The sequence below is a fragment of the Calonectris borealis genome, chromosome 1 (genome assembly GCF_964195595.1).
Source record: "Calonectris borealis chromosome 1, bCalBor7.hap1.2, whole genome shotgun sequence".
Classification (NCBI taxonomy): Eukaryota; Metazoa; Chordata; class Aves; order Procellariiformes; family Procellariidae; genus Calonectris; species Calonectris borealis.
Window position 1 is genome coordinate 58,917,899 of NC_134312.1, and position 26,365 is coordinate 58,944,263.

General features: G+C 45.2%; 1 protein-coding gene across 2 annotated transcripts in view; it reads left to right on the forward strand.

Moving 5' to 3' along the window:
- RBFOX2 (RNA binding fox-1 homolog 2) overlaps positions 1-26,365 on the forward strand; it is a 168,831-nt gene that overhangs the window by 58,626 nt on the left and 83,840 nt on the right. The window lies entirely within an intron of this gene.

The window sequence follows — 26,365 nt, forward strand, 5'->3', positions numbered from 1 at the left end:
GGGCTTGACTTGTGGGTGGAGTGCGGCAGGCCACGTGCCTGCATGCTTTGCTCCGAGCCCGCTGGATTGCGTTTAAGTAATCTATAAGTAAAGGGAGTAGAGGTGATACGTCAAAGAGCACCATTTCTATATCTTTGGCTGAGATAAAAATATTTCTTCAAAACTCATTTCCAAGGAGACCAGTGCCTCAATGAAAACATGGTTGTTTTTTTTTCCCATAATTTTTTTTTTCCTGTTTGAGAAGGGGCCAATTTTAACTTAGCATTTGGAGCACAGCAAGGGAAGTTGATTCTTCATTTTGAGGTGGGAAGGGGGCGAGAAACCCGTTTTCCTAGTTTGGAAGAGCGGTTTAACTGATTAATGAGATGAGAGGTGACACTTGTCTTGTGGCATCGGGCGTGGGGGATGGGATGAAGATTCGCTCGTGCGGGGAAGGGCTTGCAGGAGCTTGTCGAGGTAGCTGGGGCGAGAGTGTCTTTTGCTCAGAGCGCCTTTGCTGGGGCTGCCGCCCCACCGGCAGAGCTTTGCAAACCTGAAACCGGAGAGCGGGCTGGGAGCGCGAGGTGGTGAGAGGGCGCTTGCCCCAGTCAAACTTGGGGGGAAGCTGCCTCCGGGCGTGTGGGAACCCGATACACTCAGAGGAACTGGAGCCAGCTGCTGCTTTCCCTTTAGCAATATGCAAGTCTGTAAAATACTCACGCACAGCCACCTGCGAAAGCAGATTAACCCCTTTATCTGTGACTCGCTTCTCTTCCCCAGCTCACGACGATGGTTCTCCTGCAGGAGCTCCTGGGTGGCTGGCACACCACAGATTTTCTCCTTAGCTTCAGGATCCTGTAGTTGTGCTCCTCGGTGCCTGTCAGTGGTTAATGATTAAATAAATACAGCTACTGAATTGTGACTGAATTTTGGGTGTTGACTAATGGGGTAAATGAAGACGTGCAGAACCTGGCTATGGCACCGTGCATGGCTTCTGCATATGCAGATGACTCCTGGAGAAGCAGTTAGCAGGGTGGGGGGGAACGGGTCCTCACCCCCAGTGACCTTGGAGGACAACGCTCTGCCTCATTCATGTCTAAAGATCCCTCTTCTAAAGTAAGCACACTCCAGCGCTGGGAGCCGGGCTGCATTTATTACTAACCCCACCCATCCCTGCCTCTTGCAAGAATCTTGTGAGGCCGAGATTGTGTTTTTAGAAGCAGAATGACAGAGAGAAATTCCCTGGAGGCGAATGCAGAGTGTGTGCTGTGCACGCCAGTACAGACACACGGGGCTGGGAACTCCCAGGGAGAGATTAAGTGCGAGAGAAGAGCGCAGAGCAGCCAGAGCTGGAGGAGGGGGCTGGAGGAGGCGAGACGCTTTCTAAGCCTCAAACTGAGCCGTTCGGATTTTTTTTTTCCTTCTTTAAAAAAAAAACAAAAACCACCAACCCTCAACCAACCTCGGTCTCGACAGTCTTACTGAAGTGCCTCTTGCATTGCTGGATCATCTCACTGCTGGGTTTGAAGGACCCAGGCTAACATGATGTACCTCTGGGTGAGTAGAGAAGCGTGTGTGAGGGCTTGCACACTTTGCACATATAAGGAATGGAAAGCTGAAGGACTCTGCACTAATGTGAGCGGCCTTCGCCGTTGGGCTTAGCTCTCTGCAGCTTCTACATGCAGTGGGCTGTAGTTTTCCCTTGTAAAAAATAATATTTAGAGCAAGTAATGTTAACTGGGTATCGAGCAGCCTTTCCCTGCGGTTATAAGTTCTTCTGGAGAGAACAGTTTTGGGCAGGTGCCTCGGAGACAAAATTTTTGGTATAATGCTGCTCACTGTCTGCCATCTGTGAGAGCTGTGTATATATTTTTTTTTTTTTTTTTTTCATGCATAAGACTATTCCCATGTGCCTCTGCTTTATGGGTTTTTGGTGTTACGGAGAGACATCCCAGGTAGTGGAGGAATGCTGCTGAAAGGGATCTGTAGTCACTGAAGGTTAAGAGAGGAGCAGGGAGCGAATAGATAGTTTTGGAATTTGGGGCTTTGGGGGTAGGGGGAGAAGCTGTTTCAACAAAAGTTGGATGCAAGGTTGGTTTTCCAGAAGTGGCACAGTTATTTGAGCTTCTGGTGGAGTATGGAAAATAATGTCAGGAAAAACATGTGTAAAGTGTTATAGATCCAGCAAGCAAAGTAAAAACATATATAAAAGCATATATATTTTCAGCCTTTGAGCAAGGACTGGAATTTCCTCTGGAGCAGTCAGCTGTTAGGCTGCTCAGTTAGTCATCTGTGTAGTTTTGTCTGCTCCTGGGCACCCTTGAGATCAGCAGTTTGCCCTTGGGTTCCTTACCTAGATACGCGGGGTGAAGAGTAATCAATTCCCAAGTTTTTGGGGTTTTTGTTTTGTTTTGTTTTTTTAAATCTGTTCATAACTCTGAAAGTGGGGGCTCTCACTGCCGCTGCTTTTAGAGTCCGGCTCCCCATCACTCCCAAGAACAAACACTGGTTTATTTTAGCAACAAAGCAAGCCTTGGAACCCAGGCAGAAGGATTTGACTTCTCTCTTTTGCACATACACACACTATCTTTGTTGCAGGGTAACTTGATTCTGCGCTGGGGTGTGCACACTTGCCTGGTTTTGTCCAGCAGGCCCTGCTGGCAGGCACGTCCACCTTCTCCGCTTCCCCCCCCGCCTCCACCCGCAGCCTGGCGTGCGGGACCCCGAATTGGGGTGCCAGTTTTTAGCAAGAAAGGCTGGGCCGGCCCCGTGGCTCAGCTAAGATTTGTGCTTCGTTCGGTGGGTGGGGTAAGAGGAGAAGTAATTCAGCCATGCTGCTGCTGATTTTAGATAAGCAGTAAACAATGGAGATGTTCCTTACCCGGCTGAAACGCGGAGGATGCCGGCGAGGGTGGGAGCCGAGGAGAGTTGCCCTGATGTCTCGCTTCCTCCCGCTGGCGAGGGGTGCGTGAGCACTGTGGTATAAAGTGGAGCTGTTAGCCTGCGTAAAGACCGGCTTTGGCCCAAAAGGTGAAGCGCTGTCCTGGATTCTTGAGAGAGGGTTGAGTTTTGGGACGCTTACCGACGGACGAAGACCGGTACCCCTCTGTGGGCTGCTGCTTTAGTGCACCCTAAACTTTGGGCAGCACTGTTGCTGCGCTTGCGTTGCAGTTAAACTTCAGAGGAGTGGGGAAAATAAGTGTTAAATGCTTGAATAGCTGAAGGGGTTTTAAGGGCATAATCCGGGCATCATGCCATGATAATTAAAAAAAATTAGTGAATTTGTGCTATCTGAATATGATCTTTCCCTTCTCAGTACAGGTTACCCTATTACTTTCGGGGAATCTTCCCCTCCTCGGTCCTTTCAGGAACCTTTTCCTCCATGCCCATTTGTGTTTCTGCTTTAAGCTCTTTTTATCCTGACGGGCTACATAACCTTTAGCGGTGAGAACAAGGAGCCCCGAGTGACAGATCTGGTTTGGTGTGGGGTTTGCTGTGCGTCGGCTGTGCCGGTTTCTTGCTTCCCTGTTCACAGGTCCCCCCCCCCCCATTCCCTCCTTGTTCCCCGTGCTGTGGTTTTTCTGTTCTGTGCCTCTTGTCCTCAGAACGTCAGGACTTCAGTAGATGCATGGAGATTTGTACTGAGTCATTCCTTAATTCAATGCATGAAGCTACATTAATGCAATGTTAAATTTGAGGTTTTAAATATGCAAGTCCTGAAATCCAGAATTAAGGTTCCCACAGCAACCATAATGTTTCTCCCCCCCCTCAGGGGTGCACATTACAGAATTATCTTCCTTGAAAAGATTGTGCAATATTGAATGCTGTCACATTTGACAAATAATAAAATAAAAAGGAGAACGCGCCTTCCTCTGCAGCTGTAATGTGGTGTGGATACTGAACCCAAAAGTACAGGCTAACTGCAACATCACAGTCCTGATTATAATGCTGTCTCTGAGATGAAGTGGTGGTGTAACCTTGGTTCAGACTGACATTCCTGTTTGCTGAACTGTATTCCCTCGGGTGAAACTTGTTGCAGGATACTCTTAAATGAAGGCCTTGTAGACTGCAGGGGATTGTGGGCTGTGGAGAGCTAGAGAGTGGGAAACTTAAAATATCTGTCGTGGTGATCCAATGCTTGGCATTGTGAGGGAAGTGAAGGCGGCAGACTAGCTGTGCCATTAAATATCAAGAGCGACTATTTATCTTAACACTTTTATTGTGTAGGATGCAGTTGTATAAAGTCTTTCTGAATCAGAGATGGTATGATAGTCTTTCTGATGTTGCAAACCGTTCGAGTGCATACATCTGATTGTCAGTGTTGAAACTCAAGGTGAGTACTTCGCCTTATGTATAGGAGGTGCATATAGGAGTTTTGTTTTTGCAGACGAGTGTTTTGTTCGTTGGAGACCATCTAAATCTTCCTTTGTCTCTTCTCTCACTCATCCCTATTTGCCTGCAGCTGTCTGGGCTCCTGAATTGCTCAAGAGGGCTCCTAGTCATCAGTTCTCTGGATGGAACATGGGGTAATTTGGGCTACGAAGGCGAAAGGGTCTTTGCTCGGAGGGAGGTGTATACTGACAACATGGGGGCAGGTGTTCTGCTGGCGATAGCCAGGAGCAGAGTGCTTTGAGTGTGGGAAAAGTGTTCAACCCTTTTCTGGATAAGAAAGCCCTGTTTTTTTCATTTATGAGCAGATGAATCTTTGTGTACTGTGAGTCATAAGATATAATCTAGAGTAATTTCATTCCAAGTATTTTCTGAAGAGCATGATGTGTTCTGAGAGTTGCATGTACGAATGTTGCCTTGTTGGAGGTCTGTTGTTACAAGAAAGGTTCAAAGGAAGGGGCAGCAGCTCTAGCAAGCAATTTATCAACCATCCTTCTCCTGTGCTCAAAGACAGCTGAAACTATCAAAGGCAGGAGGGACCAAGGTAGGGGAGGTCCATGCTGTTGCTAGGCTTCTGGTAGGAAAGCACTGGATTCATCGCTCTGATCTCAGATTATAGTGGGTATAGATAATTTCCTCATTTCTCGCCGCCATGTGCAGAGTACATGCTGAGTGTTTGTGAGAGGGCTGGCTGCCTATTGCAACTAGAAAGGATTTCTTTCTCTAGAGCCCTGTGAAAGTGAAGATCTTACCTAGACCTACTAATTATCTACCATACAAGCAAGAATAGTGTTAGCGAGCTTGCCAAGCTCATTTTGAAATATTTTTTGTTGGTTTTCTTCCTGACCTGCCTTTTACTTGCCTTTTTGTCATTTAAAAGCCTTTCTTTGCATTCGCTGGAATAATTTTTCCCTCTAGGCTCCGAGCTCATCAGCTTTACCACCAAGGGATTGGAAAACCAACTCTGCTGCCAAACTTGGGTCTTAGCAACGTGCTCTTCCTCACGCCATGTCTTTCTATTATTTGTTGGTTTTGTTCCCCCCCCCCCCGAGAGGTAGCTACTGCCAGTATGGTCATTACGGCGTGGTTTTCAAAGCATGCGTTTGATAGCAGCAAAGCAAGTGGCTATCCAGGGAAAACGGCTGCCCTGCTCTGTTCTGGTGCCAAGCCTGGGGCAGCTATTGCTGGGGAAGACTGGCTGTGCCTGTAGGTCTTTGACTGGAACCTGTTTGGTAGGAATGGCAAATAAACACGTCAGCCATCAACTGAAGCTCTGACGGGATGGAGAGCGCGCAGTTGCTGTGTGCGAAAGGTGCACGCACGGTGTGGTCAACACTGAGAGAGGTTAAGATGTGGTAGCCGCTGGGAAGACTGTGGCTGTGAGAGTGCAGGAAGGTTTTCCTGAATGCGTGTTAGAGGTCAGGTCTGGGTGAATTTCTGTGAATATGGTAAAAGGCACTTCCTCTTAATATAAATACTGATTTTTGGATTCTTGCTCTGGAGCAGGAAAACCCTGGAAAATCATAAAATGGAGCTCACGCAAAGATCCCCGAGCTCATAGCCTGTAAGCTGATTCCCCAGCCTGCAAGTCCCTGCGCTGCCATACTATGGCATGCGTATGTAGCAGCTTGAATCCAGAAGTAATATAGTTATGTTTGTCCAGCACTGCAACTGAGATAATGAGTTCTGCTGCTCGATAAGGTTTATTAGCTTTGGTGCAGCACCTTGTGAGCATGGTTATACTGCTTCCACACCCAAGCTGCTCTGTGTACAGCTGGTTTGGGGATGTCTGCATTGCTTTCCCCTGGGGGTTAGTCTGACAAAGCAACTTGCATCTATTTGTGTCTAGGGTTTTATACAGGCTTTGGAAATTTGGGAAACAAAGAAAGAAGAGTTTATGGAAGAGATTACATAATGTGACTGCCTGTGTTATTAGAGGACTAGAGTTGATAATCCAGGTGATCTTTTCCAGTTCTGTGTTTCTGCAAGCCTGTAATCCTGGAAGATGCCAAGGTCACTACTGAGACAACAAAGCCCAGCGCATTTCAGAAGGAGAAGGCATTTCAAATTAAGGTACTGGCTTCAGAGGAGGGAGATTCGGGATCAGGATGATCTATTCTGTAGGCTACATTTGATTAATTTAAAAACAGGTAAAATCGGTGCCCAGCACATTCCCATCACGTTCAGGAATTTCCTTCCCTGATGAGTCTAAACAAAAGAATTAGAGGGATGTAGGCTGGCTGAGTCGGTGTGAATTTCTTCAGCGGCTCTTCTGCCTGTCTGCTCTATTCCCACCTGTCCAAACAGCGGTGAGCACAAGGGACTCTGCTGTAAGCCTATTCAAGTTTTGGGAGACTGACAGGGACCGGGTCCTGTTTAAGTTAGTTTTTCACCAAACAGCCTGTTTATCTTGGGAGGAAGAGAATAAACCGTAAGAGAAGAGGAAGAGAATAAACCTCAGCCTTCCTGGTTTCCAGCTGAAAGCTTGAGGAAGAGCGCAGATGATAGTGATTTGAGACTGAACATCTGTGTTTCCTGCACTTCCCATGGTGCTTATTTGCAAATCTTAATTCCAGCAGTGCCAGAACTTTACCCTTGTCCTAACCCCCAAGGGTATGGTGATGATATAGGAAAGGTCTTGAGTGGATCTGAATTTGGATGGCTTTTTTGCCACAGCTCTAAGCAGTCACTGGGGTAGCAACTGCGTATGTGTGCATGCTTAACCAGAAGTATGATTGGATGGCTTGTGTGATTAGCTGGAAGAGATCCCTTCGTCCTTCAGCGAGGGCTACTGCGTTCAGCAGGAGTTTGAGTCAGGTTGTGGGGTCAGATAAAATGTTTTCTTTAGGGAGTTGTCAGTTTGGAGGAGGATCTGCGATCTGTATCTGCAGTACTGTGGCTCTGGATGGTACTCTGTACCAAGGGCGATATGATGCATCCTGCAGCCGTGCATCGGAGAGGCAGGCTGTGCTGATGGACCAGTGCAGATAGTTCCACACTGGAAGTGAAAATGGGCTTGCAGAAAATTAAGAAATCAATTGAGGATGTGCTTTGTGCCCTCCGGTGCTAAATTCTTTTGCTGAAAGTGTTAAAGATTCCTCAAAGCTGTGAAGAAGCTTAAACAAGTAATTAAATTTCCCTCGTCTGTCCCTTAAATTTAGGTTTCATTGTTCTCAGAGTCCTACATCTCATGACTAATATACTGCCTGCACAATGCTCTGGCTGATTTTTTACCAGATGGTTCTTGGGTCTGTAGCTGAATCCAGGGCAAAGGCAGTTAGTTTTTCTCCTGCCTCAAATGAAACATGCTGTCCCCCACACAATGCTCTAATTGAATCTTGGACATTAAGACAATGATGAAGTGAAAATATTTTGACCAGATGACAATTTTTTTTAGATATTCTTAGGGATTATTATTCATCGTGCTTTAAGGAGCTGGCATAGGATGATACTGGAACACTCCTCTGTACTTTTTTTGGAATTTATAAATCATCTAGTGTTGAAACAAAGTTTAAATGCAGAAAAATGTTGAAATTCAAATATGTATACGTGGCTAGAAAATAGAAAATGTGCAGTGTGATCCGCCTGTTGCTATTTTTTAACTTTTCATTTCTGTCGTAATGGCCGCCTTTTTCATCCCACCCTCAATCACTACAGTGATGTCTTCTTGCATCCATGACGTACCTTTTGGATGGAGAACCCTTCTGAGTAAAGATGAAGCATCTCTCGGGAAGGTGGCAAAGCCTATTTGTTGGCATAAGTGGGGTACATAGCTCCATCAGGACCGTCTCAGTAACGCTGCAGAGCAGCTTTGCTCACAGGCCTGTTGGATCCAGCAGTAGTTTCAGCTATTTCCCCCCCACCCCAATTTATTACACTGAGACTTTGGCTGCTGCTTGAGTGAGGAGGAGCGGTGAATGCCGATTACTTTTTTTGATCCAACCAGCTGAAAAGGAGAAGCACATTCAGCATAGGTGAGGCTATTGATTGTGGCGTCTTTTAAGAAATAGGCAGTATCTGCATTTTAAAATTTTAGTGTTGGGGTAATTTTTCTTCTGCAGCAAAAACTTTGCTGGAGTGTATTTAGCATATGTGTAACTGCTGTTTTTAAACACCTTTAGGACTCAGAAGTGCTGTAGAAATACGAGATGCTTTAATGTTTTTTCCTTGCATGGGGAGTGTTGCTCTCCGATGCAGCTGTTTAGCTATTGTGAACAGGTGTGCGATAAACACCCCTTCCCTCTTCAGCCAAGCAGGGTGGTGATGGATACCCTCTCATTTAAACATGCATGCTTTTCTCTCCTACAAGAATAAAAACTTTAAAAATAGTATACGTATCTAGAAAGAACTGAGTGCCTTGTCCTGTTTCCCTCTTTCCCTTCCCCCCGCTACCAACTCAAATTACCGGCAAGCTTTGGAAACTTGGGTAGGGGAATAGAGGTGCAGCTGGCCTGCATGTGTTGCACCAGCTGTAATGCAAATGATACATGCTGAAAGAGGCTTTTCTCACTTTTGTAATTCTTGGATATTGTTGTGCAATGGGGACATGCGACAATTTGTCTTAAATGTGTTTGCTGATATGTTCCGCACAGTATACTGCATCCTTTGTTCCTTGCCAGCAAGAGACAATATCAAAATCCAATTGCCCGTCAGCAGCATGTCTGAATGCAGCTGGGACTGTCCTCCTGGCTTTCCCATCCATCAGTCCTAGGGTGATCCCATCACACTTGATACCAGTTAATTGAGAGCTGGCCGGAACACGGACTTTCGTAAATCCTCAGCTTTCTTGGCTGTTTGGACGATTTGTTATAAACCACATTTTTTTTTGTCCTTTGTTTCTGAAAGTAGCAGTACCTATTGTTCTTCTGTCGTGAGAGGGCTGAAGGGGAAAGTGCCTGGCCGACCTGCACGCTGGTTGTCTGTAGGCACCAGTCAACTTTTCGGCCACTTATCCAAAGCGGTAAAAGCATGGGCGTTGGGGGTTCAGTTGTGTAAAAACAAAAGCTGATGTTGATTTAATCCCATTACATTGCGTTGATCTCTCAACCACTGGACTCTTAGTAGGATTCCAGCTTTAATCCTGTAAGGATCAATCTGGCCTGTTGCTTTTCTGTCCTGATCCTAAATCCCCCTTTAATCTTGTTAATTATACCAGGCCTTTTTTGGTTTCGTTTTTTTCCCTTGTGGACCAGCAAAACGGCATTAAATCTTCACATTGCTGTCTCTGACCTGGTGTTTTTACCCTTTATTCATCCTGTTGAGGAGTCAAGGTGTTCCTGGAGGCTGGTTTTGCCATTACAGTGGTGCCACATCAGCCTTTGGTGGTCTGGTGTCTGCTGTTTCAGACTCCCGTGGAGTCAGCTAGTCACACTGTTTGCCAAATCCCTCCTGGTTCTGTTCGGGATTCCCCCCCCCCCCCCCGTTGTTTGATACTGTACTGTCTGAAGGGGGTGGTGAATCATGGAACATGAGAGCCACTTTAAAATAAGAAAGAAATTTGAAAGAAAAAGGTTTTTTGGAGCAGAATCCCATTGACTGGCATTGAGGGCTTTGGGGGAGAAGGCAATTTCAGCGAATACAGAGCACTCCTAGGGTGATGAGGCAAAGACTGAAAAGGAGATGGGGGGGGGAGCCCAGAGAAGGCTTGGACAGTCCCATGGTCCACAGATATATTCTGAAGGTCACGGAGAAATTCAACTGCTTAAATCAGCCTTTTTATGTTTACGTGTGTTCGGTGGCTTGAGGAGACGAATAATACGCATTCAGACTTGAGGCTCTTTATCTTCACATTGCACTGTCTGCAGGCCTCCAAACCCAGTGCTGCCTTTTCTGTGTAATGCACAAGGCCAATTTCTCACTGTGACAATCTGCTCCTGGCACTTGCAATAATAGAAACTAGCTGTGCTTAATGTATTCATCTCTGGTATTTCCTATACTGTGAAGAAGAAAACCAACCCAAAATTGCACCTACATTTGCTGTAACTCGATCAAGAGCTGACAGATCATTTCTGGAACATGTCTGTGCTGGGATCCTGACCGCTTTGCCAAATTTTATGCCTTTATCTTAAGCAGTGCTGCTTCTTCCCTCTTCCCTGTCCGTGCCGCTCTGCCTCACCCAGCAGAGGCTTCTGCTTTTCCAGCCTTTTCAGCCAGATCCCAACTTCCTACCATCTTGCCAGAGCACTGCGGGTCTGATTTACCTCCTCGCCAGAATGCAGGCTGTAGGGATGGGTCTGCCGTAGAAGTAGCCAAGCTGATTCCCTTTTAAACCAGATAGAGGGGAAACCGGTTTTGGATCATGGAGGATGAGCTCTCTTGATGCATTTATTCTAATTAAAGGAGCCCTAGTGCTTAGTTTTGGGAAAACATTTAGAGCCATGACAAGAGGTGGCAATTGCTTTTAAGCAAATGTGGGCATTTTCCCAGCAGTTGTAGGGTTAAGGAAATTGCAGAGGGGTGACATGGTGACTGTGTTCCCTATTTTTGTGTGTTGCCAGTAGCGAGAAGGGGGAAACTTTGATTTCTAATCCGCTTTAGAGGAGGCTCCGTATCAGGGCTGCACAGAAACATCCAGTCAAGCAGCTCCTTTATCATAAAGGGGATTTTAATTAAAACTGTTCTCGCATCATGAGCGGAATGAGCGTCAGTGCCAGCCAGCCCTGTACTGGGCATTTATCTCCTTCAAACCACATTACCAGTAATTGCTGCATTAAATCAAAGTCGAGGGAGATTACAGGTCTGAATTGGGCAGGCGGCCGGTGCCAGCGCGGGGAGCTCCATGCTGCCGAGTCGCTGATATGGGAACCCCTTCCGCCCCCCAACCAGGGGTGAAGAGTCAGAGGGCTGCTGGATCCCAAGAAGCCGTTCTCATTACAGGGTGGGAATTTTTGTCATAACCTAGGAGGAGTGGCACGCTGTGTGCTTGAAGCATTTTAAGCTGCTGCTGTTTTTCTATTAACTTCCTTTTAAAACAAACAAACCCAATAACAAAACAAACCCTGTGGCATTGCCATCCCACTCCTGTCTCCTGTTCAGATCCACCACAGACGTTCTCTTTTGTTCATCCTCTACTGCTTATTCCAGCCCTGAAACTCCAGAATAAATCGTCTCTTCTCTTGATATGTCCCTTTCTCTCTACCCTCCTTGCCACAGCTCTGCTACGGAGCTGCTAACTTGGTCCCTCTCTGCCCTGACATGGGAGAGCTTCTCCCCTTCTTCACCTCCCCCCCCACTGAGGAATTGTATCTTCCTTGACCTGTGGTTCCTTTGCCAACTACGGCTCATTAGTTTGTTTAATTATTTTTCTAGGTTTTTAAGCATTCTGTTGTCTCTAGCTCTAGAGCAGCTGTTTCCCTTCTTGTTGTCCCTATACTTTGACCTTGGTGGCTCCAAAAACCATCTGATCATCCTAGCATTGCCCTTGCTTCCACTCTCCAGACCTCTGGCGGGGCGAGGCTGAGGAATGGCCATGCCCACATGAGGTTTTAGGCATGTGGACTGGCCGAGGTAATTAGATCTCTGTGGTCAATCAGTGAACTATCAAAATGTGACAGCTGGATTTCTAGGGGCTGTTATTAGATCTGTCCCATAATTGTGAAGAAGGAAAGTCAGGAACAGAATGTGCAGAAAGCGTGGTGTTTTTTTTTTTATGTGGCCGTCATTTTCTTTGTTTTCACCTTGATGGTGGTTATGTATTTTCCTGTTCTATTGCAGACAATGTGGGGCAGTTGGGTGGCAGTGACGGTTTTTCTTCATTTTGCCCAGAGATGTCTTTGGCAATCTGCCATTCTAAAGTTTGCTTCCTGCAGGGTTTGCGCATCTACCATGTTTCTCTGCTGCAGAAAAGGGTCTCATTCCCAGCACTGTACTGAGGACCTGGTAATGCACGTGAAAGGGGATGCTGCAGCTCGACCTGCCTGCTAAAGCAGTTCAGTCACAGGCCATTGAGCCATATTAGATTTTCAAGATTCATACAAGTTTCTCGGAAGCTGTCTAATTCAGAGCAGTTGCAGGAGGTCTGCCTGCTGTGCCCCTTCAGAGCTTGAAGTTGCGGCTTTTGCTTCATTACAATGTGAGCTTGAGATGCAGCTTAAGTATTGCCCTACTTTAACTCTGGCCTACGCATGAATCTCTAGCCTGAGATAAGTGGTTCTTTTAAATTCATGCTAAGAGACCCGTAAAGCCGTAGAGGCTAAAGCTGGAGCGCTGCTGATATCCAAGCTGATAATGCAGAGGGGTTGCAGTTAATTTTTGCTTTGGTAGTCCTGTTACCATGAGGTGAGAGTAGCCCCACTGCAGAGCAACTGGAGAGGTGTGCAGAGAACATGAGCCAAGTCTTTGGTGGTGATTTGATAGTGACAGAGAACAGAGATAAGGGTTTAGTGGGAGCCAGGAAACCATCTTTATGGCTTCCTGGTTTTGGGAGAGGGGATGCAGATAGTGGCAAATTAGGGTAGATGAACATGTGTGAATTTTTTTGTAGAGGTCACAGAAAGCTGCTGAAAAGAGTGGGTATCTTGATTGTGCAGATGGTGCAACTGGAGAAAGCCCTCGGTGGTTGTTGTCCAGGGCTTTTGGCTGCTGTGGCTTGTTTTAGAATTTGCTGGGAGTTGAAGCTAGCCCGCAGGAAAGGCTTTTGGACTGAGCCGTGGCAGGCTTTATTCTGTCCTCTTGGCTCTTGGGGAGAAGTGTGGGTAACAGTTGGCTTACATGCCCATAGCAGACTTCTGTGCCTACGTCTTGGGACTTTGTGAGACGAAAAAGATTTCCAGAATCCTGATCACTCCTGCTTTCTCAGAAATAGATAGGTTTCAAAAAAAAACAACCAACCAAAATCTAGGTGTTTGCTCCCTTTTACTATTTTTGTCTTAGTCTGAGGCAGAAAGCAATGTGAAGACTACTTCTTGCCTAAGAGCTGGCATAGCCTCAACATACCTCTTCTGTTCTCCACCACAGCCTTCTACTTCTCCACTAAAACTACCTGAGCAGGGACACAGCAATAACTAGCACCTCTGCCCCAACAAGAGTAGTCCCTGGGGTCACTTCCTACATTAAAGCATGACTTGCTGCTGTCACCATTCATTTAGTGTGTCTGACTTTACTCTTTCAGGGTAAACTGCGTTATTCTTGCCAAACCTTAGCTTTGCGTGCTATTTCTGGATCCTTTCTGTGCACTCAGCAAATGCACCGAACTCTTAACTACAGCGCTTCTGGTATTTTGCTCTTGAATCTCTTTCGAGCTGCCTGAGTTAGGGATTTTTTTTTTTTTTTTTTTAAATGGGAATGGGGAAAAAGCAGGATTCATCATCTGAGGCTTAGCAGTCGAGCAAGATTTTGAACTGAGGCCTACAGAAATTAATGGACAGATGTAATTCTTCTATCATGAAATTTGCAGATTTACACTGAAGGTGTCATATTCTGTATACTGCCACGCTGAAACTGTTTCCAAATGATTTCCTGAGATTTATTCGGTGACCTGCTGTTGTGGCAGCTAAAGGTCCTGCCTGCATGTTCTCCAATTCCTCAGTTCCTGCCAGTAATGCAGTCTCAGACCCAGCTATCTCAAGTAGACTGTGCTGCCTGTTTATTTCTCTTTCACTTCCATTCAATGAAGAGTTTAGCTTAATATTTTTGATGTGCTTTGTCTCTTGCTTGCATGGTTACAATGTGTGGGCAGCTGCTCTGCTATTCTGGTTGAACCAAGTTGGGCAGGGAATGCCTTTGCTCCTGTGTCAAAAGAACAAAATGCTGCCCGAGAAAACCTTTCCCCCAAATTCTGCTTCTGTTTGTGTAGCTGGGAAGCCATACTGCTCTAAGGTAGGGATAAATTTAAGTTGATACTAGTGTAATTTATTGTGTGGACACTCTCTAACTTGGAACAAGTACCTTCTTCTATTTTAGTTTGTCATGTGGAAGCAATTTGATAAGCTGGGAGGCGAGGTGGGGAGGAAAATCCATACCAAAACCGTCTCCGTTAGGGAGCGAGCGCTCAGCTAGATGAGTAAGACGGCCACGTACTGAAAGGCTGTGCGATAGTTGATCATGTGCTCCCCTCACCCCAGGCAAAGGCAAGGTAAAACGTGTTAGCTCAAACCCTCGGTGAAAGTGGTTTATCCCGCGAGCATTTGCAAGGGACTGGGAATGCGCGTGGCATCACCGACGGCCTCACGGCGACTCGCTGGTGGGGATGAGATAACGGCGCAACTATACTTACGCTACGGGGGAAATCGCCTGTGCGGTCCAGCCCTAGTTTGTGATTCATTCAATTAAAAATACTTGGTGAGAGTATCTCTGATACTACCATCTGGTGACTTTTAATAATATTTATTCTTAGGAAGATAGTTCTTTAATTAAGGAATTAACCTTAATTTTTGTAAGCTTAGCATAGATCTGGAGAAATGCTCAGGCTTAAGCTGCTGTATTTCGTAGAAGTGTCAAGTCTTTCTTTTTCGGATCTCCCCGTTGTCCCCTTAAGGATCAGCTAATTGAACTGCTGCTGCTTGTTAAGTGAAAAAGTAAGTGGGAGTATGAGAGACAAAATGGGCAAAGCTTTTCTCTGACTGAGGTTCTGGAGCTAGCCGATAGATCTAGCAGCCTCTGTAGCGAAGGAAAACTGCCTCCACTCTATTCTTTTTGTTTCCCCTTTCTCCACTGCCCCCAAAGGAATATAGAAAGGCAGCATGGCTGTCATGTAATGTCTAAACTATCAAGAGAAAACTCCTTCTCTTCTTTGATGTTGAAATTCTGCATCTGGACACCTTTTTGTTTTTCGTGTAACAGGCAAAAAGCATTTTGATGGACATGTAGCGTTACCAAGATCAGTGCATATACAAGTGGTCCCAAAAGAAAGCGGTGCTACGATCACCTTCTTTGCCAAATGGCTTAGCCCAAAAGTACACTTATTTTCTTCCTGAAGCAGTGCCAAGCACTTAGAGTTCTTCTTGAAAGGAGGCCCAGGCCCAACACACGGCTATTTTTTTTCTGGAAAATCTGCGTATACTTTCTTTTCCTCCTTTATACTGTGCCTCTTGTAATAACTAAGGCAATGGAGCCTGTCTGGTTTTAGAAGCTCCTTTTGGACTTGTTGCATGTTATACTCAGGTGTGCTGGAGTTTTCTCAAGATAGTATAATTAAAACCTGTTTTGTAGTGCATGTAAAGCAATGGGTTGGGGTAGAAATGGAATTTGAAGTTGTGTCTTCTATATGCTGCTGGTATATCCAGACTGCTGCCAGCTTTATTTTGCAACTTAATCACTAATATATTTTTGTGAATTATTGTTCTGTTAAAGCTGCCTTTCTGGGAGCCAGCTCGTTAGCTAGCGTCATGCATAAAACCTCAGTTCTGGGAGCACAGTCTTTTGACAGAGGATTTTTCAATGTTCAGATGAGTGTTCATCGCTGCCTTACATTTTTCCTTTGTAATAATTTCAGAGACAGGCGTTGGGCAATCTGAGTTTTGCCTGAATTGACTTTGGGTCCTTGTCCGGCAGCTGAAGTTTTGTGGGCAGGATCTGTACTTACAACTTCAGGAAGACTCTGCCTACACAGATCTAACTTCAGGATCAAGAGTCTTTACTCTCCTGCAGTTTCACCAAGAATCTTTGTCTGTCATGACAGCCATGACTGCGTAGATCGGGTACATGGAGAGCTTGGTTTCTGGTTGAAGAAGATCCAGGTTGGTGATTTCACGAGTCCTGTTTTGGTCTGTAGATTTCTGGAGTTTGCTAATGCTACCATTCTACTGAACGGCTGTAAGCAAGTTCAACAAAACAAAAAAAAGCCTGTTGTCCAGCAAACAAAGGTCTTGCAGTATGCTGCCTTAGCAGACCAACGTGGTATCCTTGCTCTGCCTCCATTTTCCATGTCCTTCCCTAAAGCAGAGTTTGTTGAGGCTTTGAAAATAAGTGGTACTTAAGAAATAATTATTTTTAATTCTGACCTGTCCTTTTATGCTGTGTATCTGTAATTGTGTTTTAAAACCGTGCTAGTTTTCCAGTCTAGACAAACCATTAATATTTAATAGCTACATGTAGATGATGCAGTGAAGAGCTGAGGACGGTAACAGGATGCAGGTATCTTACATCCATGGTTTAGAGCATGCACGATGCCTAGCTTAAAGCCGCTTTAGATCAGTTTCAGGACTACAGAGCTTGGTTGAGGAGTGTTTAGAGTAGCAGAGGCAGACACAAACAAACTCCATCACTCGTAAGTCAAATGGCCTTGCGAATGGAGAATGTATCGCAGAAGACTGAAAAGGGAGATCTCCAGCACTTTGAGGGGAAAGGACATGACCAGGAGCTATTTCAGAGCTTCCATTTTATTAAATATTGCCTTTGGTATTTTTCTTTCTTAAATTTTCTTCAAATTGTGAATTTTATCCATGAAAACTGGAATGTGTAATGACTGAGGTTCCATTGTCTACCTGAGGTATTTCCTTGGCAGAAGCAGTGAGTGTGATGGGGCTATCTTCTGTGCTACACATAACCTGGTATTTGCTGCTTTCTATAGCTTTGGGCTTCTTAGGCCTTTTGCCAGAGGGATTTTAGTTTCCTTGGATTCAAAGTTTATTTTTGGTAATTTCATTTGTGCTAATGTGTTTTAGGAACATTAATCCTAATGAACACAAGGAATCAGTAGCACTAACTAATCAGACCGGGTTCAGGCAAGCAGTGGTTCCTGTGGCTTTACCAACGCATTCAAGTTCTTTCCTGTGATGTCCTTATTACGCTAATCCAACATGCTCTCGTTTGCTTCTGCTGCTACTCCACATCCCCCAGAACTGCTGGTTCCACTTCTGCTTAATGCATCTCATTCCTGATCTTCAGCATTTGCATGCTTAACATGTTTCACTTGCAAAGAACGCGCTGGCTTGGTACTGAGTTATTCACTTTCCTGCATAGCTGATCCACCACCAGATCTTCTTGCTCTTAAGATCAGGACACCTATGTAAAACTGCCAGGTTTCTGAAATGTGAGGAAAAACAATTTATGCAGTCACCTCTTTGTCATCATCTTTGCTTCTGCTTGCCATTTCGGAATACTGAGCTTTCCTGTGCGTGCTCTGCCTACATTTATGTCCTCCCCACTTGAATCTGTAATGATTTCAGGGTCAAAATAACAACTAGACCATATGTAATTTTTCTAGTTATCAGTTATATTAAAACTGGGAAGAAAAAAAATCACACAGCTTTTTGAAAAACGTGATACCTATTCAAACCAACCAAGCAGTACAGCCCAGAAAATGTAGCCCTATAGAGGAATGACAACTTTCCAGTATAAATTGTCACCTGGAGTAAGTGAAAGCCACCTTCGTGCTCAAGATATGGGACTTGCTTTGGTGCAAAATGAGAATCTCTTGGAGCTCTAAACATGTAATCTTGGTACTGTGTGCTGTTTGTCTAACACCGGTACGAGCTGGCTGAGCCGCTTGATCTATTTAGCTGCTATGGAAATCAGTACATACCCAGCCAGAAAATGCATCCTTGCTTGCTGGCATGTTTCCTACATTTACATCAGTCTTTAAAAAGCAGAGACATATTGTAAGCTGCTCATCAGATCCCTGATGACCCAGTTTAGCAGATGTAGTGATTGGCTAATTGTTGAAGATGCCATTTTTGGTGGGTGAGAGGAAGAGCATCAGCCAGGCTTCTAGCGATGAAGAGTTAGAATCAGCGGAGGTAAGAGCTCTTTAGTGGGAGTAACTAGATAAGGCTTGGATTAATTTGTCTGGAGAACAGGGAATTATACTAAAGATTTTATAAATTCAGTTTATAAAATGAAACTGATGGTGTAATTTCCTTAGTAAAGATCAATGTGGTGTAATGACTGTGCAGCATAGAACTATCTCAGACTCCATGCTGTATTGTTGTGTCCCCACAGTACCACAGTTTTTAGCAATTTTTTTTTAAAAAAAAAGGTACATGGAAAATGTCTGGAATACACTTCAAGCGTAAGGAGACTATGGCTAGCTTATGTTCTTATAGCTGTACTTGTAATTGTGACTTAGCGTGCTTCCTATAAGCAGTCTGAAGAAAGCAGGCAAAGCAAAGCCCAGGGCTGTGGTCTTGCATTTTCCAAAAATGCTCCGCAGTCTGCAAACATGGAAGAGAGCAGTGCATGTGAAGCAAAATACTGGGTTTTGAGAACGTTGGGAAAAACTTGTGTAATCTCCATGCCTTGCTTAGTACACAGAAAGAGGAAAATTAGGTAAATGCTGCTATGGTAGCATGTAAAACAGTATCTCTAGACAAAGCAATGGGTAGGTAGGAGATGGAAAACAATAAAATTCAATGTTGTTAAAAAAAAAAAAATTCTGCAGTAACTAGATAGGTGGTACTCTTAGTTGAGGGAGCTGGGAGCTGTGTGATCGGTAAATGCACAAACATGTCAGGGTTTTTTTCAGGCTCCTGGCATTAGAAATAACAAGTAGAGGAACCAGAGCTACTGGTGCAGAACATGAAACTGGATATTATAGGGATAATATCAATCTGCAAGAATAGTAATCATGGCTTTAACATGCATTCAAGATTATGTGTGGTTCAGATAGGGTAGATGTAAAAAGTGATAGGCTGTATTGTATGCAGTAGAGTGTAAAGAAGAAAGAAGAGTAATACTGATAACGCAGGATCTGTTTCTGGTCAAAATTGCTATGGGGAAGAATGGTAAAAGACGTCCCAGAGGGAGTACTGTGAGTCTGCTGTAATCCCTCATAGGATTGGATTCAGATACAAACTCGAGGCTCTGAAATTATATTATTCCCAGTACCATTAGAGAAATAAATATTAGTATGAGAAACTTTAATTTCTCAGACATAGCTTGGAGAACAAATGCTGCTAATAATAATAGGGTCAAAAGATTTTGTCACTGTAGCATCATCACCTGTTGTTGAGACAGTGAGTGAATTATTAGTGCTATGACTATTACAGGGAAAAAAGCTGTTTAGAAGCCTCCCTGTCCCCACCTTTGGATGGGGTGATCATGGTACAAGCTTTGATACATGAAGCAAAATATTTAATGAAGTCGGTGAACTGGATTGAAAACTCAGACTTGAATGTAGAGGTGTGTGGTTTGGGTTTTGCTTTTTTTGTTAGAGGTACTTTGGATACAAATTCTTGATGATACAAGTAAAGGGAAAAGAGCTTGTAAGAAGAAACTTCAGCCTAACTGGAGGCATAATCACCTTATAAAGGCTATTAGGTGCAAAAGGAGAATTTACAAGGGATGGAAAAAAGACTTACCAGCAGAGACTGCTGCGCCTTTAAAGTCAGGAACTGTAGGGATAAAGTGAGAACTGCCAACCTTGCAAATGTTACTAAGAAAATGGGTGACAATTTCTCAAAATACAATTAGAGAAAGAAGGGAAGATGTGGGGCCACTTAGTGTTGAGAATAGCGTAGTTAATGAGGATACTCTTGTTGCAATCACAAAATCGAATAAACCTTTTCTTGTTGTTGGAGGTAGATGTTGATCATGGGAACAAAGGCAGGATGGGTAATGGGCATGAACCTACTGTAGAAGCCACCACGTTGGACATTTTAAAGACCCAACTGCACGCAGGCTGGGCTGGGGAGCGGGGTTGCCTCGGGAACAGTGATACCTGTTCCTGAAAATGAAAGAACTGGTTCATGAAGTTGCAAATCCAATACAAGTTTTAATCTATCAAATCAGGAGTGCTACCGTATTTGGAGAACAGGAAGCGTAATGGCGCTATTGACAGTGGGGGATGATCTGAGTAAATACAGACCTGTTGGTCCACCTCAGCTGTATGCAAAATCTGAAACAAAAATAGTAATTAAAGGCTTGGACACAACTGAAAAATGAGATAAAAGGCAACACAAATCCATCAGAATAGGATTGTGCCATATCAGCTTATCTGTCTTTAAGATAGCCAATTTTCTTAACTTGATATGCATTTTTCTTAACAGGATGATGTGTCTTACTGTAGATGGGTCCTACAGCCTCTGATGTGGTGCTACAGAGGAAAGTACTAATGAGGCTAGTGAAGATGCAGTTTAGGGCTGGAATTGTGAAACGGATTAGGAGCTAACCACATTGCTCTGGGTAATGTCTTTAAAAAAAAAAAAAAAGAAAGATGAGCACAAGCTAGATCAGGTGCAAGAAAGGGCTTCTAGAGATTGGGGAATAGCAAGCCTGTCATGTGAGAAAAGACTGGAACAGCTGCTTGTTCAGATGGGTAGAGAGGGGATACATCAGGGAGGTTAATTGTAAGGGAAAGAGAAAATATGGTTAAGCCAGAGGACAGTATTGGCACATGAACAAAGAACAAACAGAAATTGCTCAGGAATAACATTAAGCTGGAGACAAACAGAGATCCCAGCTGCTGGGGAGTGATGTTCTAGAGCAGCCTTTTGGCCAGGGTAGCATAGCTGCAAAACCCTGTTCTATGATGTAGCTTGATAAAATTTATTAAAAGATTAGATGACGTTGTATGATAGCAATTGATCTCATTCTGTGTGTCAGGAGGTCTTTTCCAGTATTACTATTTATGTAATTTTAAAATTATTCATATGTGTAAGCATTTGGAACAAGGCTATGATTTTATAACAGTTACCTAACTTGTGTTACTGGCAATGCATGTGCACAGCAGGTTATTTGGTAATGTAGTTGGGCCTTTATCTCAAAATAAAATTATGGAGTGCAGCGCCATCTTATATTTGACTAATATTTGTTGCAAGACAATTGTGCAGTAGTAAACCAGCCATTATGGCCAGCTTTGCTGAAAATTCAGTAGTTTAATACTGGCCAATAAAATCCTGCTGTATCCATCTTGGCACATACAAGTTTTAAACTAGTTTTTGTCATTTAATTTTCTGCAGGACACAGGAGGCGTGATGCTTTGTTACCGAAGTGTCACCCAAGTATCTTAATGCTGGTTAAGGCGGAGTACTTAAATCTGCATCAAAAATTTCAAAGCATGGAAGTTCTATTTGGATTTATAGTTAGAACAACAGAGGAGCTCCCTGCTTCCCCTCCTTGTTTTGTTTTGCCCATTTGATGGTTATTTATAGATAGTAAGATATCTGAACTAGGATTTGGAAATGTTTTATTCCCCTGAGGCCTGGTTGGAAATGACAAGAATTGAATTGTGAAATAAATGTAAGGTTTTTAACTGAGTTAGGGATTTGGTTTTAAAACCTGGGGCAGTAATATGGAGTAGCAAAAACAGGCTGTGGAAAAGACTTTGGGTTTTTATAAATTAATGCCTTTTCATAAAAAGATGTTATTGGAGATACTAAATTGCCTGAGTGCATAGTAACGAGCTATGCAAAAGAATGAAGAGCAGGCACCTATTGCACGTGTAGTTACAGAAAAGAGAAGGGGGAAAAAAAAAGTGTTGGCCGTTCAGAGGAAACCAGATACTATCTGTGCCCCGAAGCGGGGCTTGCAGGGAGAGTGCTGAGAGGCGGCCAAACAACCCTCTGAAGGTGAGGAAGAGGAAGCATGATGTGAGTTCCAGAAAGCTGGTCTGGATCTGGGGCAAAATAAACTAGTCAAAGGCAGAACGAGATGGAGGTTCATTGTGGGAGCTTCGTCCTTTCTCCCCCAGCGAAGAGCTCTAGAAACATAGCTGCTTTCCCATTTATGGGCAATTAATTTCTCTCTCTGTGCAAATCTTCACACAGAAACAATGGCTATAGAAAGTTTTTTTTTTTTTTTAGGAGTAGAAAATGTCATGCTTTATACTGCCCAAATTGGCCATGATCCTTTTGTAAGGAAGAAGCGGCCCCGTTGCCCTAGGAAAGATGATGAGAGTGGGCGGCAGCTGCCGTAACCACTCACCCAGCTCGTAGCTGTCCTTTTCCGAGGCGTCTCAGAAAGAAAGGGCAGTGGGAGCAGAGGACGAGCCAAGAGCTGTCCTGCCGGGCTGGGTGGCTCAGAGGGCTGCGGATTAGGCACCCCTTACCTAAATTACGAAGTGCCGCGTGTGCAAATTGTGCTAGATAATGATCCACCTATTTAACCTCTTGGAAAAAAAAAAAAAAATCTTAAGTTTAACTCTTTCTGAGGGGGAAGAAATTATCAGTAACGATGGAAAGGCAGCTACCCCAGAGCTAGGCTGAGGTAGCTGTTTAGTGGTGCACAGCAGCACTACAGAAAAGTTAAAGATTAGAAATGCAAAACAACCCCACCGTATGCATTTAAAATGGAGGCGGGGGTAAATTTGGGTAGCCCTTCTTGCGTTTGATCACTGTAACATCCTCATTTTTGAAACTTCGGAGGGAGGGGTTTTATCACTGCTGTCCTTTGGAGGACAGTGGGAATCATTTGTGGTTTTGGGCTGTTAACTCTTTGGGAGCCCTGTTTGGGCCGGCGTCGACCTGGTGCAGTTTGGTGTAGCGATGGGTGAAACCTCATGTGATTTGCTATGGGAGGTCAGGCCCCCCCGGTGCCCCCCGGCCACAGTGTGTCTTCTAAGAATCAGCAGCGGGCCCTGGGGTGTCTGGTAACGCGTCCGGCACGCGGGGCCGGTGTGGTGAGCCTGCCGGCCCCTGCCCGGGCAGCTCCCCATCTGTCCCCGTCGGTCAGGGAGCGGATTCCTCCCTGGGAACGGGGAGGACGGGCTTCCTAAAACAGGCACGACAACTGGCCCTGCCCAGCCTTGCCCCCTTTTCCCCACTGCTCGCTGTCCCCTGTGGCATACTTAATCCCACCCACCCCCACTTTGACTGGAACAGCTGAGGGGGGCAACCCGCCGGCCCCAGGCTGTGGGGTGGTGGGGGCCACCCCTGGACCCACCTCCCCCCGCCAGCCCTGGTTCCGGCAGCTGTCCCTGCCCGCCTCAAGTGCAGAGGGAGGGAGAGGTGTTAAACGATACGGGTGCATACTCCCTCGTGAAAGAGATCTCTTCAGCGCGAGATATCAATGTGGCTTCTCCCCTCTCCCTCCCTCCCTGACACCAAAGGGTTTTACTATGCTAATCCCAGCACCTGTCCCTGCCTAGGACAGCAAGAGGGTATGGGGGTGGGGGAGGAACAGTCCCATATGTTTTTCCCTGTCCTGGATTGGGAGCGTTCCCTCTGACGCACCTAGAGCCCAGAACATATGCTCTTTTCAGATCCTAAATGCTGTTTGCTTCCTCCCATCCCCGGCGGCGGTGGCTGCGAAGATCCTGTGTCCCCTTCTTGCTGGCAGTCGCTCTGTTTGCTGCCTGGGAGTCGCAGGACGCTCCTCAGTCGAGGCTTGCAGGGCTGTTTTCAGTAGGGGATTTCTAATTTTAGGAGCTTCTGCTGCCTATGGTTGAGTGCTGCCTTGCCGGATCCCAGAAGAGAGGGGCTGAGCCGAGCCGAGCCAGGCAGCTCCTTTTTATTTTCAGCTGAGCTAGTTGTCAACCTGAGTGGCCCCAGAGGCCCGAGCCAAGCACTGCGCAGGGCTGCCAGAGTCCTTCCCACAAGGCTGAAAGACGGAGACTCGGGTTTGAAGCTTCCAGTCCTGTGTCCATTTGGCCTTTAGCTGGAGGATCTTTGGCTATGTATGGTGTGTATTGTATGGATTACCAATACCCAGTCGTCCAGGTAAGCAAAAGGACAGTGGCGACTTTATAGAGTCTTGGTGTTTGCTCTGTATGTTCTTTGGGCAAAACTGGAGCTTACGTGCTGGTTTTATAGAATGACACTGCTTTCATGCTGGGCTCCTTGGCTTGGTGCATCCCAGGCCTCAGCAGCCCGGAGGCTTCTGCACATGAGTGGTACCGTTTGACACTTTAACTCCAAGGTCTGTGTTGTTTGAGACTTGTGTGGTTTGGTTTGCATTTTTGGCTTTTTGCTTAATTTTTTTTTTGTAGGGGGGTTGAGCTGTCAGCAATGCCGTGCTCTGCAAACTAGTCTGTTGTTGCGTGCCTTACTGCGTTGTCCGGGCACATGTGACTTGTATGTGTGACTGCAGTCTGTCCCGCAGGGATGGCGAGCCACCGGGAGTGGTTCCTCACCTATTTTCCTCCTCCCTCCTCTGAAACCTCCGACAAAACCTTGTTCGTCACCTTGTCGCTTTTGGAGGTCCAGCGAGGATGTGTAGGGTGATAGGAATGGGTGGGTTGGAGAGCAGCGCTCGAGGCAGGGTGAAGCCTGTACTGCAGCCTCTGCTGGGGGAGGGGGCTATATTTGGAGCACACGTGAGACTTGCTGGCTCGGCGTGTGGAGTCTTGGAGAAGCCAGAGGTTGTGGGTCAGGCTCAAATACTTTTGGAGCCAAGTGAAAGATGATGTTCTCTGCACAGTCCTTGGCTATTTAGTGTCAGCATTCCTTGTCCTCATAGGCACCAAATTTATCCAGAAAACATGAAATGTAGACTGGCGGTTGAAGATTATCTACCCCGAGATACTTAAGAGAGCCACTAAAGAGTATTTTGTTAGGTTACCTTGTACTGGGTTTTTATTACGCACATGAATAGAATCCACCAGCAGAAGTGTGCCTTTTGGTTGTTAAGATTTGTTCCTGATAAATTGGTTCTTTGCACTTGAAACTTTTTTTTTCCCTTCCCTCTGGCCTTGATCCAGCTGGCAGGTTTGCTCCATCTAAACTTGAGCCAGCGCAGAAATGCAGGTAATGGGATGTTAAAATCGAAGGCTGTGCTTTCTTTCCACCTTAGGAGCAAAGGGGAATTATAGGCATAGCAAAAGAAAAAAGAAGACAAGCCCTGAAACTTGCTGAAAGCAGGGTACTTGTGGCTTTCTTCTCTCTCCATTTCTACCAGTCCTATGAGTGTTAAACTAACCCAAGCATTTGAAAGTGTATGTGTAGAACACTTAGTCAAACTAGAAGTTAGTTCTTCATCTGTGCTCTTGCCAGTGTGATTTCAGTGGCCTTGCCCTGTCGCCTGCTACTTAAACATCCTTCTCCAGCTTATTTTCCATTAGGATTTGAATGATAGGAGCTGACCAAAAACCATCATGTACATCCGGGTGAACACAGAAGAGAATATAAAAGTGGCGCAGACATGTTCAGGTGGGAGCAATGAGCTTTGCCTGGCACGGTAGGGATGATAAGCTGTGCCTTGGCACTGCAGAGGCAGACTAGTTAAATTTGCCCATAGTTATTTCAGTATGCTACTTCTACAGCACAGTAATGAAGTTTCAACACATATGTGCCTGTGACGTGTGAGAAATCATGAGAACTCATAAGTATTGGCATCTAGAGCCATTCTGAGTATGTTGCTTTTTGAATAAATGCAGTAAGTAGGAAGGGATGATCTCATGGCTCTAAGCTGTATGTTCTTCAGGCTTCCAGCCTTCAGCTCTACTTGTGCTTCTCTGTTGTTTTCAGCAGCATGTTCTGCAGTTGGAATCTTTGGTTTTCCTCAGTAGAGGGTGGCAAACGGTGGTGGTAAATTGGGCAGTGGTTCCATGATTTGCATGTAGGAGAAGCTAGATGGAGGCCCACCAAACTTATTTCACTTGGCCATGAGACAGCTGAACCCCTTCAGTGAGGAAAGGTGAGTCCCACAGATTCACTGATTAATTTTATCAGTCTTGTTCGTTATCAGGTGTTGCTTTGTGGGCTCCAGTAGAGCCCAAGACAACAAAGACCTCAAGTGTTATCAAGTCTGATCACGTTTTCCATGGTATTCTTGAAGCTTTTGAAAGTCAGTATCAGATGTTCATTTCAGATGTTTTCGCGGCAATCAGAGCTCCTGCAGACCTGCATTTCTTGTTGCCTTGAGCACATCCATTGGAAATTGGGGCTTTTCTTTCACCAAAGAGGAGCAAAGGTGGATATATTCCAAGCACGGGGGAGGAGATGCTTTCTGGCCTACAATGGAGATGAAAGAAGGAGACCAGTAGTAGATCACGCTGAAGGGAATTCCCACTCTGCTGGCACATGAGCAAAGCAGTTGTACCAACCGGGTGGTGGGAGGCAGTGCAAGTGAGAGTTCAATGCGCGGTTGGGCACCTCTTTTCCTTAGAGGATTCGTTTTGATGGCAAATATTTCTAGAGGTTCCTAAGGTGAAGGCCAAAGTGAGTTAGGAATGATGCCATCCCGG